Source organism: Rousettus aegyptiacus, unplaced genomic scaffold, assembly GCF_014176215.1.
Source record: "Rousettus aegyptiacus isolate mRouAeg1 unplaced genomic scaffold, mRouAeg1.p scaffold_m13_p_13, whole genome shotgun sequence".
NCBI lineage: Eukaryota > Metazoa > Chordata > Mammalia > Chiroptera > Pteropodidae > Rousettus > Rousettus aegyptiacus.
In genome coordinates this window covers 41,824,694-41,840,594 of record NW_023416288.1, presented here as the reverse complement: position 1 = coordinate 41,840,594, position 15,901 = coordinate 41,824,694, and the positions used below count along the sequence as shown (strand labels likewise).

The following is a 15,901-nucleotide window of genomic DNA, read 5'->3' as shown; positions in this document are numbered from 1 at the left end:
TTATCCTGACATTCTCCACCTTGCAGCAGCCTGTTGATGTGATATGCACTTACTTTGTCATTTATTAAGGAAGAGAGAGTTGAGCAGATACTTCTGTCATTGTCTGTCCCCAAGTCAGGCATAGACTTCATATATATTTTAGTTCTAAAGAGCTTCCCAACATACCTGGGACTCAAACTTTGCCTCCAGGAAAATCTACAGGTGGTCCCCATACAGCTTTCCCTAAAATTTAAGCTGTAGGGCTCATGGTTTCCTCAATTCTGATGAGTCATGGGTCATTCAACTTTGTCACTGTCTGTCATCCCGGAAGAACAACATGGGTCCTTTGGAACCCAGCTAAAGAGCTCCAGGATCCAGGAAAGTCTGTCTGATTCTCTTGTAACCACCCCCAGATTCCCTTTCTAGCAAGGTCAACCAATTTATAAAATCATGTGTACCATTATCTTTTATAATTCTGTAAGTATGAGTTACACACACATCTGGGCCCTCCACCTTCTGGCTCTCTCCTTTCCTTCAGTTGTGGCTGCCACAGGCTCTGTCCTTTGATTCCTCTGGTCAGAAAACCAGGTTTTCTATGGAAGTTTCAGCTGCCCTACACCAAGACAGAACTTCATCCCCAAAACCACAAAAACAGGGAACTTACCATTTGTCATTCCCTTTTTCCAAGTTTTACTCCCCCCCAAAAATCTATAGGCTGATCTTAAAGTATCTGTGCAATATACAGTTGGAGATGTCAAGTATGAAGAGGGACAGGCCAAAACTGGATCGGGCACCCCGAACCGTGGATGAGCTACTCATAACCACATTCTGTCATGCCTTGCTCCGTCACAGAAAAGCAAAACTTATGAATCACTTCCTCAAAGTAATGGACAGCCAATGACACTTCATCAGAGATATACCTGAGTACGCGCCTGGTGGGATTTCTAGTGACTATCCTGCTTCCTAATAAAATAGACTAGTTGTTTATTATTTTATCCACGTTCCCTTTCTGGATCGCGGATGTGAGGCCAGGAGATACGGCAGCCATTGCATGAGTAGGAGGCAACGAGCATTTTGACAAGAGCAGCATGCTAACAGTGCTGAAGCATAAAGGCGGATGGACCTTGGATCATTAATAACCAGCAGGTCTTTTGCAAAAGCCAAGGATGGACTACCTCTGGCTATTATGAACTATGCGAGAAAAAAAGGATATCCAATTATTTTCATATGTTTGGCAGATTCTGTTAGTTACAACACTTCCCTAATTGATTCAGTGCACAGAAAACAACTGAAGAAAGAAGTCTAGGCAGGAGACAGGTCAACAGGACAGACACAGCGGTTGAAGCCAGGAGTCTGAATAAGATCCCCGAGTGAGCGTGTTATAGAGCAAAAGCATAACAGGGCTGAGAATCAAGTGCTGGAGAACATGGCACTTAAGAGGAACTGGTAGAGGAAAGGTGTGGCTGGAAAAAGACATACAACTATAAAGACAAAGAATGAAAAAAAGGAAGTGTCGATCTAGAAACCAAAGGAAAAAGTAGGCACCAGTGTTCGAAGGCTGCACGGTGGAGCTAACCAAGCCCAGGGAAGCGTCCATTAGGTTTGGCTTTATCGAGGTCAGGGATTTTAGTGGAACAAGAAGCGGGCTCTGATAAACCTGGCTTTCAGATCACCTGTTTCCCAGCCCCAGACTGGACTGAACCCATCGCCCAAGCAAGTGTACCTTTCGCAGCAGCCCGCTGGTCCCAGAGAGGATTCCGGAGGAGGCTGTGGATGGATCCTTGCTCCAACTGGAAACACGGTTCAAAGTGCAGGCTCTATTGATAGAAGGATGATAGGGTCTTTCTTAATACGAGAGGCAGCATATTTCATAGCTCTTAAAAATGACAGCTTAAGTTTAGAAATAACCTACCAAGTGGGCAACAGGGTGAATTTTCCTGACCCTCTCACTTTTAAAAGAACAGCAAGATTCTAAGGGTCGTCAGCCTCATTCCCCGCAGCTGTGGCACGGGTCTCAAGCATGCTTTGAAAATGGCAAGCTCATGAGTCAGTGACACAGGTGCGGGAAGGGAGAGGAAAAGCGGATAAAATGGAATAAACGAAATACAGGGAAGAAAGGAACTTATTAGTGTTCCTTTCTTCTTCCTGTCCATAATCAATAACATGAAAACATTAGCACTGGGTAGATTTAAAGACATAAATTCTATAAGAAAAGTTATAAAAAGGAACCACGGATGTAAAGAGTGATTAAAAGGGAAGCAGACTAACGTTCACGGTCTAACTCAGCACTAAGGGGTCTTCACGGCTGCAGAATATGTCCCTTTCTTCTTTTTATTGCTATGGGATTGGTAGGAATGACTTGAAAAGGCATGTGAGAATTTAAAAGTACTTCTTCCTTTCTTTTAGAGAATTCTTTCAACTTAAAGGAGATATGTGGAAAACCCACGAAGCAATTAGTAAAAATGAAAAGATGGTTATGAACAATTAAAATCCCGTTTGCTTCATTAGCTTTTTGCTGTTAAATGCTGTCACTGATTAATGCCAGGCTGAGACATTAAATGTCTCTCAGATAGCACTTGTATCAAGAAATGAATCAAAGAAAAAAGCAGCACAAGAGAACTCACAGAATAAGCTTGTTAACAACATGACGTGGGTAAAAGGCTCAAATTGAAAGTGTATCTCTCTATTTTGAGCATGCCACTGGGCACTTTGTGCTCACAGAACTATGTATGTGGGGTTACATGCATTCTTTATATTTTCCAAAACCATTCCTCATCGATGTAAATATAATACAGATGAAAAGGGCTGGCTACCTAGTTTTCAGAGCCCAGTGCGAAACGAAAATGTGTAGCCCGTTGTGTAAAAAAAACAGGAAAAAAGTGTTTTAGAACTTTTTAAATTAACTTTATCAGGGTAACACTGGCTAATAAATTATGTTTCAAGTGTACAATAATATGTCTTTGTATATTGCATTTTCTGTTCACCACCCAAAGTTAAATTTCCTTTTGTCACCATATATTTGACCCTTTTCCCCTTATTTACCTCCCCTCCCCTGCCCCTTCTTCCTGGTAATGACTAAACTGTGGTCCATGTCCTTGAGTCTATGTGTCTTATTCTTGTGTTGCTTTTAGTTTTATACCCCACATATGAGTAAATCATACAGTTCTCAACGTTTTTGTCTGACTGACTTTGCTTAGCATGATCATCTCAAGATTCTGTTGTTGCAAATGGCAGCATTGCACGTCTTCTTACAGCTGAGTTACACTCCATTGTGTGAAAACATCCTTATCCAATCACCTACTAAAAGGCACTTGAGTGCTTTTACAAGTACTGAATGTTTTTCTGTTGTTCTTTTGTTTTTTGGCTGTAGCCTTTCTCTAGACTTGTCATGGTGTTATTTACTATTTAACATAATTCTATTTTTAATTAAAACTTTAAATTGAATGGATTTTTCCACCCACCTTATATGATGCAATGTCATTTTAAATGAAAATGCAAGGGATTTAACTTAAATGCAGCATCACAAAGCTAAGCAAATCCTACGCCTTAGCTTGTATACATACACGTAGTTCACCCTCACCAACATGGCAGAACCATTCCATGAAACTCAACTTTTACTTCTTTAAAATAATTTTCAATGTTTTCCATTATGCTAAAATAAGGATTACACAACATTTACCATCCTAACGCTTTTTAAGCGCATAGTTCGCTCAGCGGCGTTCGGTTCATCCCTAGCGTGGTCCAACCACCACCGTCATCTTTACTCCACCTCTCTACGCGCCCAAATCCCACCAACGCTCTGCTCTGGGCTGACTGGGGTGTAAGGAAGAACGAAAAGGAAATGGAAGCCCCATTTCTCCGTTTCATTTCATTATTTTCAGTGCAAGTGGTCACCTGATGCGAGGACGCAACAGGAGTAAGGAAGGGCACGGTAAGAGGTCCTCGGCTGTTTGCAGGCCACCATCACCGCCTTCCTTCTGGGAGAGGAGGAAGTGTGGGTTCAGCCATTAGTGGGTCACACTCTTAACACCCTACCTCCTTAGAAGCTTTGAGTCCCACTTAACTCCCACGTTCTATGGAATTCTACTTTATAAACAAACGAGGCACCAAGGAGCTGCGGACGTGCACACCATGCATAGCCTCCACACCTGCTGTGCTCCATTTTCCCAGCGGCCTTCTCTTACAAAACACGAACTGAAAGACAACACTGTCAGGAGTTTCAAGATGGCCGCGGCAGGGCATTCGACCGAGCGGCAGGCGTGCTGCGAGCGAGAGCCAGGAGGCCGCGCTGCGGCCCAGGGAGACGGGGCAGGCCACACAGTCCTGGCGCTGATAGACAACGTCGCGGTTTACAAAGCGCATTCTCACCCGTTACGTCCCCTGACGACCGGGACAGGTGTGCCCGCAGGTGCTGCCCGCCATTAAGTTACTTAGGCGAGGACGCCGTCGCAAGGCTGAGGCTCCGACACCAGGCCCGCGAGCCAGCCAGCGAATGCCCGGCCCGTCGATGCGCATGCGTCGCGCTTACGACCCCAGCGCTCGCAAACAGCCAATCACAAGCGGCGACGCAGGCCTTACGCCCGCGACGCCTTGCGTTGCCGCCTCGTGTTCTCCGTGCGTTGCGTTGCCGCCTCGTGTTCTCCGTGCGCCATTGGCGCAGCCCTGTCCTTGGAGTGCCCTTGACCACTTCCTGTTTGGCGCTGCCCCATTCCAACCTAGTTTTGCTCGAATAAAGGCTTAATAGCTTAATATGTTTGTTTTATTGTTTAACGCCCTTTCTGGACTGGAGGGATGCCTGACCAGCCCATCTTCCGTGGCTGGCGAAGGGGCCTGATGAGGACGCGCAGCCAGACCCCTGGGCCCTGGTTGGGTTCTGATGTCACTGCTACTGTCCACTGAGAAGAGCCGTCAGGCAGCAAAGGGAGAGAGCACGTGTGTGTGCTTTCTGTGTAATCCCAGAGACGGAAGACAGACGGTAAATTATAGCACATGGACTATGTTGGTGGCAGAAGGGATCAAGGACAAGGTGACCAGAGTCAGGAGGAGCGACTGCCACAGGCTCACCGCAGGACAGAGGCTTGGAGGAGGGATTCTAGTGAATATCGAGAAAAGGCAAACCCTCTGTGAAGAAGAAATCTCCTGCCCAAGAAACGCAAGTGAGAAGCAGCAGGGCAGTCTGGGAAGGTCACGATTTGCCTACCTGCGTGGAGAGAGTCAGCTGAAGATATCGTGTTGAGCATAAATTTCTTTAATCTTAAAACCAACCTGCTTTAAGCTATTTTCACCTGCATCTTTTAGCTAGTTAAATCCGTGGTGTTTTCCTGTATTCGCTTGTTCTAATAGCCAAACATCACACAGAAGCGATGAATACAGGCAAATATATATATATATATATATATATATATATATATATATATATATATATATATATATGCGACATGTTTCTAAACACGGTTCTGTTTTGTTGGCTGTTAATAAAACAATTTAATAAAACAAAATCACGGAAAATACAAAAGTAGATGGTCTATAAATTAGAAAAAGATTTAAATACTCTGAGGATACGTATCTAATTTTTTCACTACCCCCACCTGTTAAAGTCATTTATAATTACTACTGGGGCTAACTATTCTATCCTGCCACCCAGCTAGAGTAGAATATCCCTTTTTAACTCATCACATATGTTCTTGATTGTTCAATGTTTCTTCAACTTGGCTTTTCGACAGACGGGACCAAGTTTGCATCTAAAACCAGTTCGGGGGCTTTTATTTGGGGGCATTCAATCAGGGAAGATTGCCCATTAACTAATAAAAGAAACCCTCTAATTCAATATTCTCAGAATGTCTTATCATCTGCACTTAACTGGCCGCATCTCACAACCTTGAGAGAAATCACAGAACATTAACGCAAGCAGCACGAAACCCCTGCATGAAATGAAACCCCCCTACGTGAAATGAAGTTTGTAGCTACTTCATTACCTACTGTTTCTCCATTTTCCCCTTCTGATATTTTTCTTAAAAACAAAAAACAAAACAAACAAAAAACTGATTTTATCCGCTACCGCTATTCACTGATATTAGAAACACAATGTTTTATTCCCCTCCAAAATAAGAAAAAAAAAAAAACATTTTTAAAACCCTAATAATACAAAGTAACCTGGTGACTGTCTCGCAGTGAAAAACTACCTGGGTGGAGATGAGATGAAGCCGTGGAGAGCCCAGGGCGGATGTGAGGGTTTTAGATATCAACTCCTCAGGGATGTCGTTTGTCCTACTTGCTTCCTTTTTCCCACAACCTAACACTGTGCCCAGCAAATAGTAGAAAGAACATGTGTTAGTTTTGCTATTTTAGTCAAAGAGCTTTATACTCTTTAGTGTTTGATGTTGAAAATAGAACGTTGAAAGTGCTTAGGTCAATTAATCCAGATTTTAAAATAAGAGTTTATTCTCTGTCCTTGCTCTTAGGGTGAACTTCAAGCACAGTGTTATTTTTAGCAGCTCTGTTTTAAAGATAGCAAATAGCCAGATTGTAGAAGAACTGAAATATGCAGATTCCTCACCTGAACCACTCAAGCAGGTAGCCAGATAAACCATTTCTCACCAGCACTTATAGGAAGATAAGTGGATTGCTAGAAGCAGATTATCTCCTTGACCCTGCTATGCCCCACTTTTTTTTGTGGGGGGGGTACGGTTGGCATGCGGGATACTTGGTGACACAGGCTATGTCTCTCGATCTGTTTCTAACCGCACAACAATAAGTAACATGTTCTCTCTTAGGCATCCTGTGAACAATAAAAGGTTTCTGAAAATAATGCTACTAAATGTCAATGAACTATATTAATACAGTATAAAAACAAAGGTGTTGCTTGGCAATTTGGTGGTATAGATTAGAGGTTCACTTAAAATTCTTAACTAGGAGAGATTTTTGTGTTACCCCTGGAAATCTCTCCTTTATCTTCCTCTGAGCATCGAGCTATAAATGAATGAAGACATTTTTATAAAAATTGTATGAAAAAGAGACATATTCTTCCATCTCCAAATGGGGAAATTAAACGAAACAAAATGTATTAATGATGATCCACTGATAATTTTGGCTAACACTGCAGTAAACTCAGCCCCGGAACAGAAATCAACCATGTCTAGAGCAATGTTTTGCAGAACACATCCACAGAACACCTGCCAAATGCAGACTTCCATGTTCCCTGCAGATCTGCGAAGTCCAAGTCTTTGGAATTGGGAGATCGGCATGTTTGACAAGGTCCCCGAGTGAGTCTTCAGTACACTGAAGTTTGAGAACCACCACTCTACAGCTCACGGGTTAGTTTCCAGATGACATTTCTGAATTGCATGGCGGAACAGTGAATTCCATGCCTACTGGAAATGCATATGTGCCAGCTCATCCAAAGAGAATCACTACGCAGGCCCTGCTCTCCATCTAGGTTCCTTTTTATTATAAAATGATATCTACTCTCCTTGCTGCTTAGTTGATTGCCAAGGCATTTGGACATATCTTTAATAAGCCACTTCAAAATTCTGTATTTTTGATTCATGCTAAAGAAATTGGATTTTCTGTGATACTATTCATATAAAAAGTTCAATTATAGAATTTTTGTGGCATATTAACTAAAGAATGTTCAGTTTATCTCTCACCACTGATATTTCGAAATTATCCTTGAGTCAAAGCAGATTACTAGGCAGCAGCCATACTTGTCTTTGATAAGACAATTGATCTACTTTTCCAAAACTATACTGTGATTGCCGTATAGTGTGTCATCGGCAAGCTCTCTCTGACATGTGTATTGGAAAGAAATGGCTGAGGACTTTGTTCACTGCATCACAGTATATATCCATCATGAAGACTCGTGGATCACTTAACTAGGAAAACAATAGCTCTTCCTTCACCATAAATGATCTTATAATCTCTCTTTGCTTCAGCTGCTTGGAATAGTTAAGTACGAAATATCTAATATCACCCATTTCATAATACCTTTAATTCTAGCTGAAATTATTTCCCTTTCTTAATTTTTTCTGGGACCTGTTTTCTTCGCCTACTTCAATTTTCATCTTGCTTGTCACATTTACTGTCTGAGGCTTTTTGAATCATTTTTGAAACAGTGAGAAACATAAATAAACCTTTATTATACTAATGGCCCAGAATTGCATAGTCACAACTATTCAAAATCTCTGTGGATATAATTCCTATTGTACAAATTTTATCTTTCAACTTTTTCTGTAAACTTTCCACTATACAAATTCAACACTTATAATAAAGAAAAAAATTCTAATCTTTAATACTTGGCCGAGAATAGCATAGGCAGTAATGAAATATAGCGAGTTTTCCATTAGGGGAGTAATCAAGCAAAAATTAAGTGACTACTTACCAAAAATATTGTAGAAGTGTTTTGATGTCAGATAACACATCAGATGACAGATATTTTGAATCTCTTCCAACTGTGAAATCCTTAAACCTATTAAAAACAATGTAGTTATTATTATCAGAAAAAAATATAAAATCAGCAAAAAAAAAATAAAAGAAACATGTATTTCTCATTAAGTAGTATTTATAATACATAACCAGAAAAAAATACATTTCTATGAATAGACTAAATAAAACTTGCTTTATTGTATCTTTTTTGGTCAATATTAATAGGCATACACTACTTCCTGGGTCCCCAGTTTCTATCTCAAATTGCGTGAATGAACAAGCTACAGTGAAGACTGAGCGATCTAGGAACTTGACTTCCTAAAGCTTCCTTACCAGCTTTTGCTTCATATTTCTTCAGATAAAACTCTTTTTGAAAAGTATAATCTGTAGTGCCAGGAAATCAATTAACTTTAAAAACTGCGACTCTGCCAATAACCAGTTATATGAATGTACCCTTTTGCATTGAGGGCGTGAAGAAATTAAATGACCAAACACCTTCTGCTAAATCCAGCCCTGAGAGAATGTTGCTTCTCTGCAGTGAGGCTCTTTGAAATGAGAAATGGAAACAGCAATAAAAGAAAATGCCCCTGAGCAATCATTCGAATTCTTCCAAGTGGCACTCAGCCCAGAAGACACTTTCATTCTGTCTGAGGCGTAAAAATCCCTGGAGGCCCACCTAACCCCAGCATTTCATAGCACAGTGGGGTTCCCTCCACAAATAGCCCTTCTTCTGATAAGCCAAGGCTTGTGCAAATTGGTAATAACCATTAGAAATAAAAATGGTGATCCAAATGCGAATATTGTAATTGAATTCTAGGACAAGTATAAGCTTGCAGTAGAAGACTTGAACATACAGATGTTGCAAACAGCAGAGAACTCTGCCATTTCCATACTAAGGCTAGAGTAGGACCAGACGGGATGGGGCACAGAAAAAGGTAACTACATTGTTTAGATTTTTTTTTTTTTGAGTCTCTCTTGTGATCTAGAGTCGTGGTTGGCAAACCGCACCTGTGAGACATCACTGGTCTGCCACCTGAACCCCGTTCCTGATGTCTCGTCCATGGCTGTAGCAGAAGCATTAAGTAGTTCCCACAGAGAGGACATAGCTTGCAAAGCCCGAAATGTTTTCTATCTGGCTCTTCACTGAAAAGGTTTGATGACACCTGATCTAAAGCATGGTTACATTTTTACAAATGTCCATGTGTGCTTCCTTTTGAACTACATTTTTAATAATTATTTTCAAAAGTATTTGCAGGAAGAAAGACTGCTCACTTTTCTATCCCTGACAATGCTTTCATTAAGCTCTCTCTCTTGAATGATAATTTTTAGAGGTAAAATTATTCAGCATTTATAATAACGTTTTTTTGTCTTCTTGTATTTAGCACTGCTGATGAGAAGTCTACTGTGATTGTAGTTGGTATGTAAATAGCTTGTCTTTCCTTCCTACTTGCACTTAAAATTTCATTTTTATCCTTGATATTTTCTAGTTTGGGGATAATATTTTGACATGGTTTTATTATTGTTTACTCTGATGCACATGAGTGTGCATTTTCAACATTTAAATTACAGGTCTTTGTTCTGAAAAATTTGCAGCCATTATTTTTTGGAATATTCATTTTTTATTTTCTTCTTTTCCTTAATCTAATATGCGTCTTTTGCAGTCTATTACTATTATTACATCTTCCCCATTCCATAACTTCTCCTTGACATTTTTTTATCTCAATATCTCTCTATATTAAGTTCAAGGTACCTCACAGTCTTTTTTCCTGTGTCTGTGATTCTTGGAATTCTCTCTTCTCTCTTTATTTGTGTAAAATTAAAGTCTATATTTTTCAATTCCAGTATTTTGAATTAGTTAATTGTCAAATATATCTTTTCTTGTTTGTTTGGTTTTTTTTTTTTTTGCTTTCAGTTGTTCCTCTTTAAAAATATTATTTCTTCTATTATACATCTGAATTTATTCACCGAATATTTCAAAGCCACGTTTTGATAGTTCTTTTACTTTTCATTTTATGTGCATAAGTTCTTTTCCCATTAGTTCATTCGGGAGCAGTCTTCCTTGACTGATGTATTTTGGAGCGATGGTTTGTAGGCTCATCTCGAGAAGGGACTGTGTAATCATTGTTGCTGCTGTTGTAGTTCGTATTCCCTCTCCGCACACCCATTCTTATCTAGGAGTTTTGGGGTTTCCTTTACCCAGCAGCCATGCCCCACTCTTCCTGGTAGAAGGGGGTCCAATATCCACATGTGGGCAACTTGGACTCTGGAACCACAGAGAGCTCAAGGATAGTCCCTGCCACAGACAGGAGAATAGCTGACCACAAGCTTTATCATCTTTCTCCTATTCACACAGGCATTCAGCCTCATATAAGCCACAACCTAGGCAGTTATCAATGACAACTTGCTTTCAGACTTGTTTGAGAACCTGGTTTTATGCTATGCACTGGCTCCCATCCTTTACCTGGCTGGAGATATACTCATACACTGTCCTCTCATGGGAGGCGAACTCTTCCCAGCTCCAGACCCAGAGTCTCATCTTACTTGATTCTTGTTTGTTTGTTTGTTTTCCCTTCTATTTGTAATTTATGGACATATCTATCTTATTTTTGAGCACAAATTTATATTTTTATTTTAAATTTTCATTGTTTAATCTATTACTGCTGTGCTTAGTTGAAAAAAATAAAGGAGAGATAGATTCTAGCTATAAACTTTACTATGCCATTTAGAAAAGATATGAGTAAACATGGAAACCAGAGAGACAATCAGACTAATAAAAGCAGAGCATCTAGAGTTATGATCCAGAAATTCCAATCTTAGATATATGCCTATCAGAAATGCCTACATATACTTACCAGAAGACATGTACTAAAATATTAATAGACATACTATTCAGAATAGCTCCAAACTGGAAGCTATCTAAATGCCCATCTACAGTGGAATAGATAAATAAATCATGACACACAGGCACACAGTGAAGCATTACATAGTAATGAGAATGGACAACCTGCAACTAGTCATGGTAACGTGAGTAAACTTCACAGGTAGAATGGTGAGAAAGAAGACAGACCCAAAAAAGTTCTCACTATAGAATTCTGCACCAGGGTAAGTGGATGTGGTTAGAAGTCAGGGTGGCAGCTCCTCTCCTTACGGGGTTAATCCATGTAGGGATGCAAAGGATGCCTTTCAAAAGGCCAGCAGTGTTTCTTACTTCAGGCACGTATTACATGGATGTGTTTCCTTTGAGAAAAATCATCAAGTTGTATGCTTCTGTGATACGTTATAAAACATGTCGTAGTACAATGGAATCATTTTTTAAAGATATGATAGAACTTCACCAGTTCAGTGGTTTTCAAACTCCACTCCTAAAACCCTAAAAATTCCTGGACCTCAGGGCTGCTTCTGGCTTTCACTAAATTGTAGGCTTGTTCAGTTTGGTTTTATTCTCTCAAGAGAACACTGTTCTCCATACTCCCAGCTATTGAGTAAGAATTTTATCTCTGGGAGAGCAATCAATTACATAACTGTAAAATTATTTTTAATTTCCTTAATTGAGTAGACTTTCAAAGAGATTATAAAAATTACATTTACATTCATAGAGAACTTTAAAAATTGAAGAGAACTTAAAATTCCTGACAGATTCTTATCTTTATATCCTTTTATCCTCTGATTCTGAGCCTCATTATAACTTCCTTCCATAGGTTGTACCCAGTCTTATAACTGGGCCCGGGCAGAAAGTAGAAGGTATCTCATGATGTTGCCTATCAGTCCAATGACTCCAATCCATTCATTAGAGTACACTGATAGTTGGGTCCTTACCTCATTCACAATTACCCTGCTTGCTTTCCTAGCCTTTCATTTTAAAAACTTGCCATTCTTCCAAGCAGGTGAATACTGCATGCTAGAATTTTTGTCAATTACCTGCTCTAGCAGACAGCTACAATCTTGGATTCTAACTGAAATTGCTAAGAAGCATTGCATCAATTATTTCTTCCCATTGATTTTGCAAATTTTATAAATTTCTTCCCATTGGTTTTATAAATCCATAATACTCCCAAAGTCATAAGTTTGTACTAAATCATTAAATTGGTCTACAAACTCTCAAAATGCATCTAATTTTGTCCAGTATTCTGAAGCATGCTATTGTTGTACCTATTTTTTTCCAAAAGCCTATCTTTTAAAGCAAAGAAACCATCAAAAAATTATCTTCCTAAAAACAGCTAGCCAATTCTCTTGAGGCTGGGATGTACTATGTTATCAGAACCCAACAAGCACACTCAATGATTTAACCCTAAGCCTATGAAATTCTTATAGATTATATTCCAAAGTTCAAGAAAAAGAGGTAAAAACACTCCATAAACCAGGAACCCTCTTCCCCCGCCCCCCCAAAAAAATCCACTTATACACAGCCAATCTCAGCATTTCTCAGCCAGTGAGAATCTGTTATTGACTGAATCTTTCTCCTTACATTTTTTTACTCCAAGCCAAGAATTATCTAACTTAGTGTGACTTCTGATTCTTCTTCCAGTCTGAATTTAGACTGACTTTTCTATCTTGGCTCTAATTAGTCCCTAGAATATACAGACGCTGGCCAACTATTCGTCATCATACCCAATATCTGCATGACATCAGTTGTCTGACAAATTTTCAGTCCTAGTCTGATTTGAGCCCTGGTTTATGTAAGAGCCATCTATTTTGAAAGGTCTTGTTCAAGGTAAGAAGTCATGATCACTGCAGACATTCTCATGATCACTGCAAATGTAAGTAATTGATTATGACACTCTCACAGGGTTTGACAATATATCCCCATAGAGCAATTCAAGTTGTCACTACTAAATGATTGGAGTTTTCATAAGAGATGAAATGAGTTGAAACTCAAACTTAAACATTACACAAGTTTCTATTTAATTAACCATAGCCTACTCTATGCCAAAAGAACATAAGGAAAAGTTTGGATTATACAGAAATCAATAAATCAATAAGAGAGATAGATGAGTGATAGATGATAGATAGATAGATAGATAGATAGATAGATAGATAGATAGATTAAACAGATAGATAGACAATAGATGATGATGATAGAGACAGAGAGACAGACAGATAGATGATGATGATAATGAAGATAGATAGAAATAGATAGATAGATGACAGATAGGTAGGTAGGTAGGTAGGTAGATAGATAGATAGATAGATAGATAGATGATAGATAGATAGATAGATAGATAGATAGATAGATAGACAGACCAATGGATAGATAGATGATAGACATGTTTCTTTTTTTTCTCTCTGACTTTCTGCATTTCTAATTCCTTATGTGGCCCTAGTTCTTATCACATATACATCCTTGAAGATCTGTTTTGCTAATTTATTAAACTTCTCTTTTAGTTTATGATGTGATTTCTTGACTCGGGCATCTGGTCACATTTGGTGGGGCCATGCAGTATATTTGTATTCTAGAAGGCAGGAGACCAAGTCTGCCTAATCAGTTATCTGGTGAAGACTTTGGGCTATACCAGCATCTGGCAATTTAACATCAGCAATGCATTATGCCTGGTACTTGCTTTTGTCATTATACTTCTTAAATTTTTCTATAAGATTCCGTCTCACTTCTATTTACTCTATCTATCCACTGATTCCTATTTGTACTGTATTTAAAAATATAAAACAACCACACTTTTCAGAAAGAAATAAACTTAGTAGAAGAAACAGAAAATCCACAGCAATTTACACCTCTCCACTAATTTTTCAAATTAACAAACAATTAACACATGTCCTTTTGTCTTTACTCTTCTTTCACAAGACCACTAAATGGAACGTATTGTAATATTTTTCATTTTCTTATTCTATACACTTAATTGATACTTTTAATACAAATAAATATTTTATTTGCACTAATTTGTTCTCAACAAATTTATTTTGCCAGCACTGGTTTAGGTGTGTAGCAAATAGTTCCTGAACTAAGTAACTGCTTAAGGATAATGCCAAATCTCATCCTAGAAAAAAAAATAATAACTTTTTGATTAAAAAAAAAACAACTTGTGATGAATGTTAGAGAGAGCTTCTCTATTAAAAACTGAAATATAAAACACAGGAGAACACAAGCAGGAAACTCATTCTTCAGATCTGTTAGTCTCTGTGTTGCAAAAAAACAAACACTTCCTTTGGAATTTTACTCTCCCCTCTAGAACCCAGTACAGGAGACAATGAGGGAGCAGTACATCATAAAGTAAGAAGCATTTCTTTCGTTTTCCTCACATTTCCTAAGAGGCTGAGATGAGTCAGAGGGAGATAAAGATCCATAAAAGTTGGCAGTGAGTACCAGCACCATTCGAGCAGCTACTCTGTCTAGAAACCACCTTCCAACATGGTACACTGGACTCTGGAAGGGTCCCTGCCTACTCCTACCTACAGACTAATGCTTTGAAGTGCAAATTAGAACTGAGGACGTTAACTTCCAATGTACAGCCTTCACTCAATGACACTGCTGATAGCCTTCAGGTGGCTAAACTAATCTCATGCCAAGATAGAAGTAATTTTGAAGTAATTTGAAAAAAAATGTAAAATGTAACTTGAGGGACCCAGAATGACGTCCTTTCTTAATTTGCCATATGGACTCGGAATGTGTAGTAAATTTCTGCAACCATTCTCAACAATGATCTTTGCCTTTGCAGACCCAGAATAATTTCCAGGGCAAAGTCACTGATTTAAAGTGTGTATTGCTTATGGTTTGGGCATCATAGATAGGCTTTCCAATTATTTTTTAGTTTCCATTAGATTGGTAAATTTCTCTGTAGCTCATCTGAGTCTAATCATATAATTATGTTCCATTTAATTGAAAATGAGTAGCTGAAAATATTTGGACTGAAAAAAAAGTAAGTTTCAGAAAAAGAAAGTTTTCTCAAATACTCCAAACAAGACTTTCATTGTTGTTGTTCTCTGCATCATAGTCCTTGGACCAAAGATTTTACAAAACATTGAGGTGAAGTAAACAAGATGTTAAGAAAAATTGATTGTAACTTATTAAGTAGAGCTTAGTGGTTAAAAATCTAGAATTTAGTGCTCAATTTTCAGTCTTGATAACAAACTAAATGGCATGTCTAAGGCTCAGTGTCTGCAATCTGTAAATAATAATGGTACCTACTACCTTTGTCGGGCACTAGGTCTCCATTCCAACATCCTTGGGTGAGCCTTCCTCCTCTGGAGACACCAAAAAATGACAGCAGTACCCCCCCATACTGTATTAGAACTAGAGTTCTGAGTTCAAGGTGCGTTCCATCGAGTACATGTACTTACATTAAGTAAGTTTGAAAGTTAAGATGAGGCAAAGACCACGTTGGTATTGCCTTAGGCTCTGGGCAACGAGGGCGCAGAGACATAGATTTTGTTTTTCTCTGCAGTCACATTCCAGAATGTAGCCCCACTTATGAAGGTCAGGAGGGGTTGTGGGACAGCTGTGGCCAGGACCACATATTCTGGTGTACAATCACTAGCTCTGTGTGTCTCA

The 15,901-nt window shown here is 39.1% G+C and overlaps 1 long non-coding RNA gene across 3 annotated transcripts in view; it reads right to left on the bottom strand.

Annotated features, from left to right (window-relative positions):
* The window catches only part of LOC107498368, a 218,182-nt gene extending 209,771 nt beyond the window's left edge, over positions 1-8,411 (bottom strand). The window contains exons 1-2 of one of the 3 annotated variants that reach the window (XR_001594048.2): positions 8,357-8,411; positions 1,703-1,796 (exon numbers count right to left, since the gene is read on the bottom strand). This is a non-coding gene — a long non-coding RNA (uncharacterized LOC107498368). Of the gene's footprint in view, positions 1-1,702; positions 1,797-3,873; positions 3,958-4,347; positions 4,447-8,356 lie in introns of those variants that run through there. The other 2 variants (XR_001594047.2, XR_001594049.2) reach the window with 2 other exon arrangements.
* Between the last annotated feature and the right edge of the window lie 7,490 nt (positions 8,412-15,901).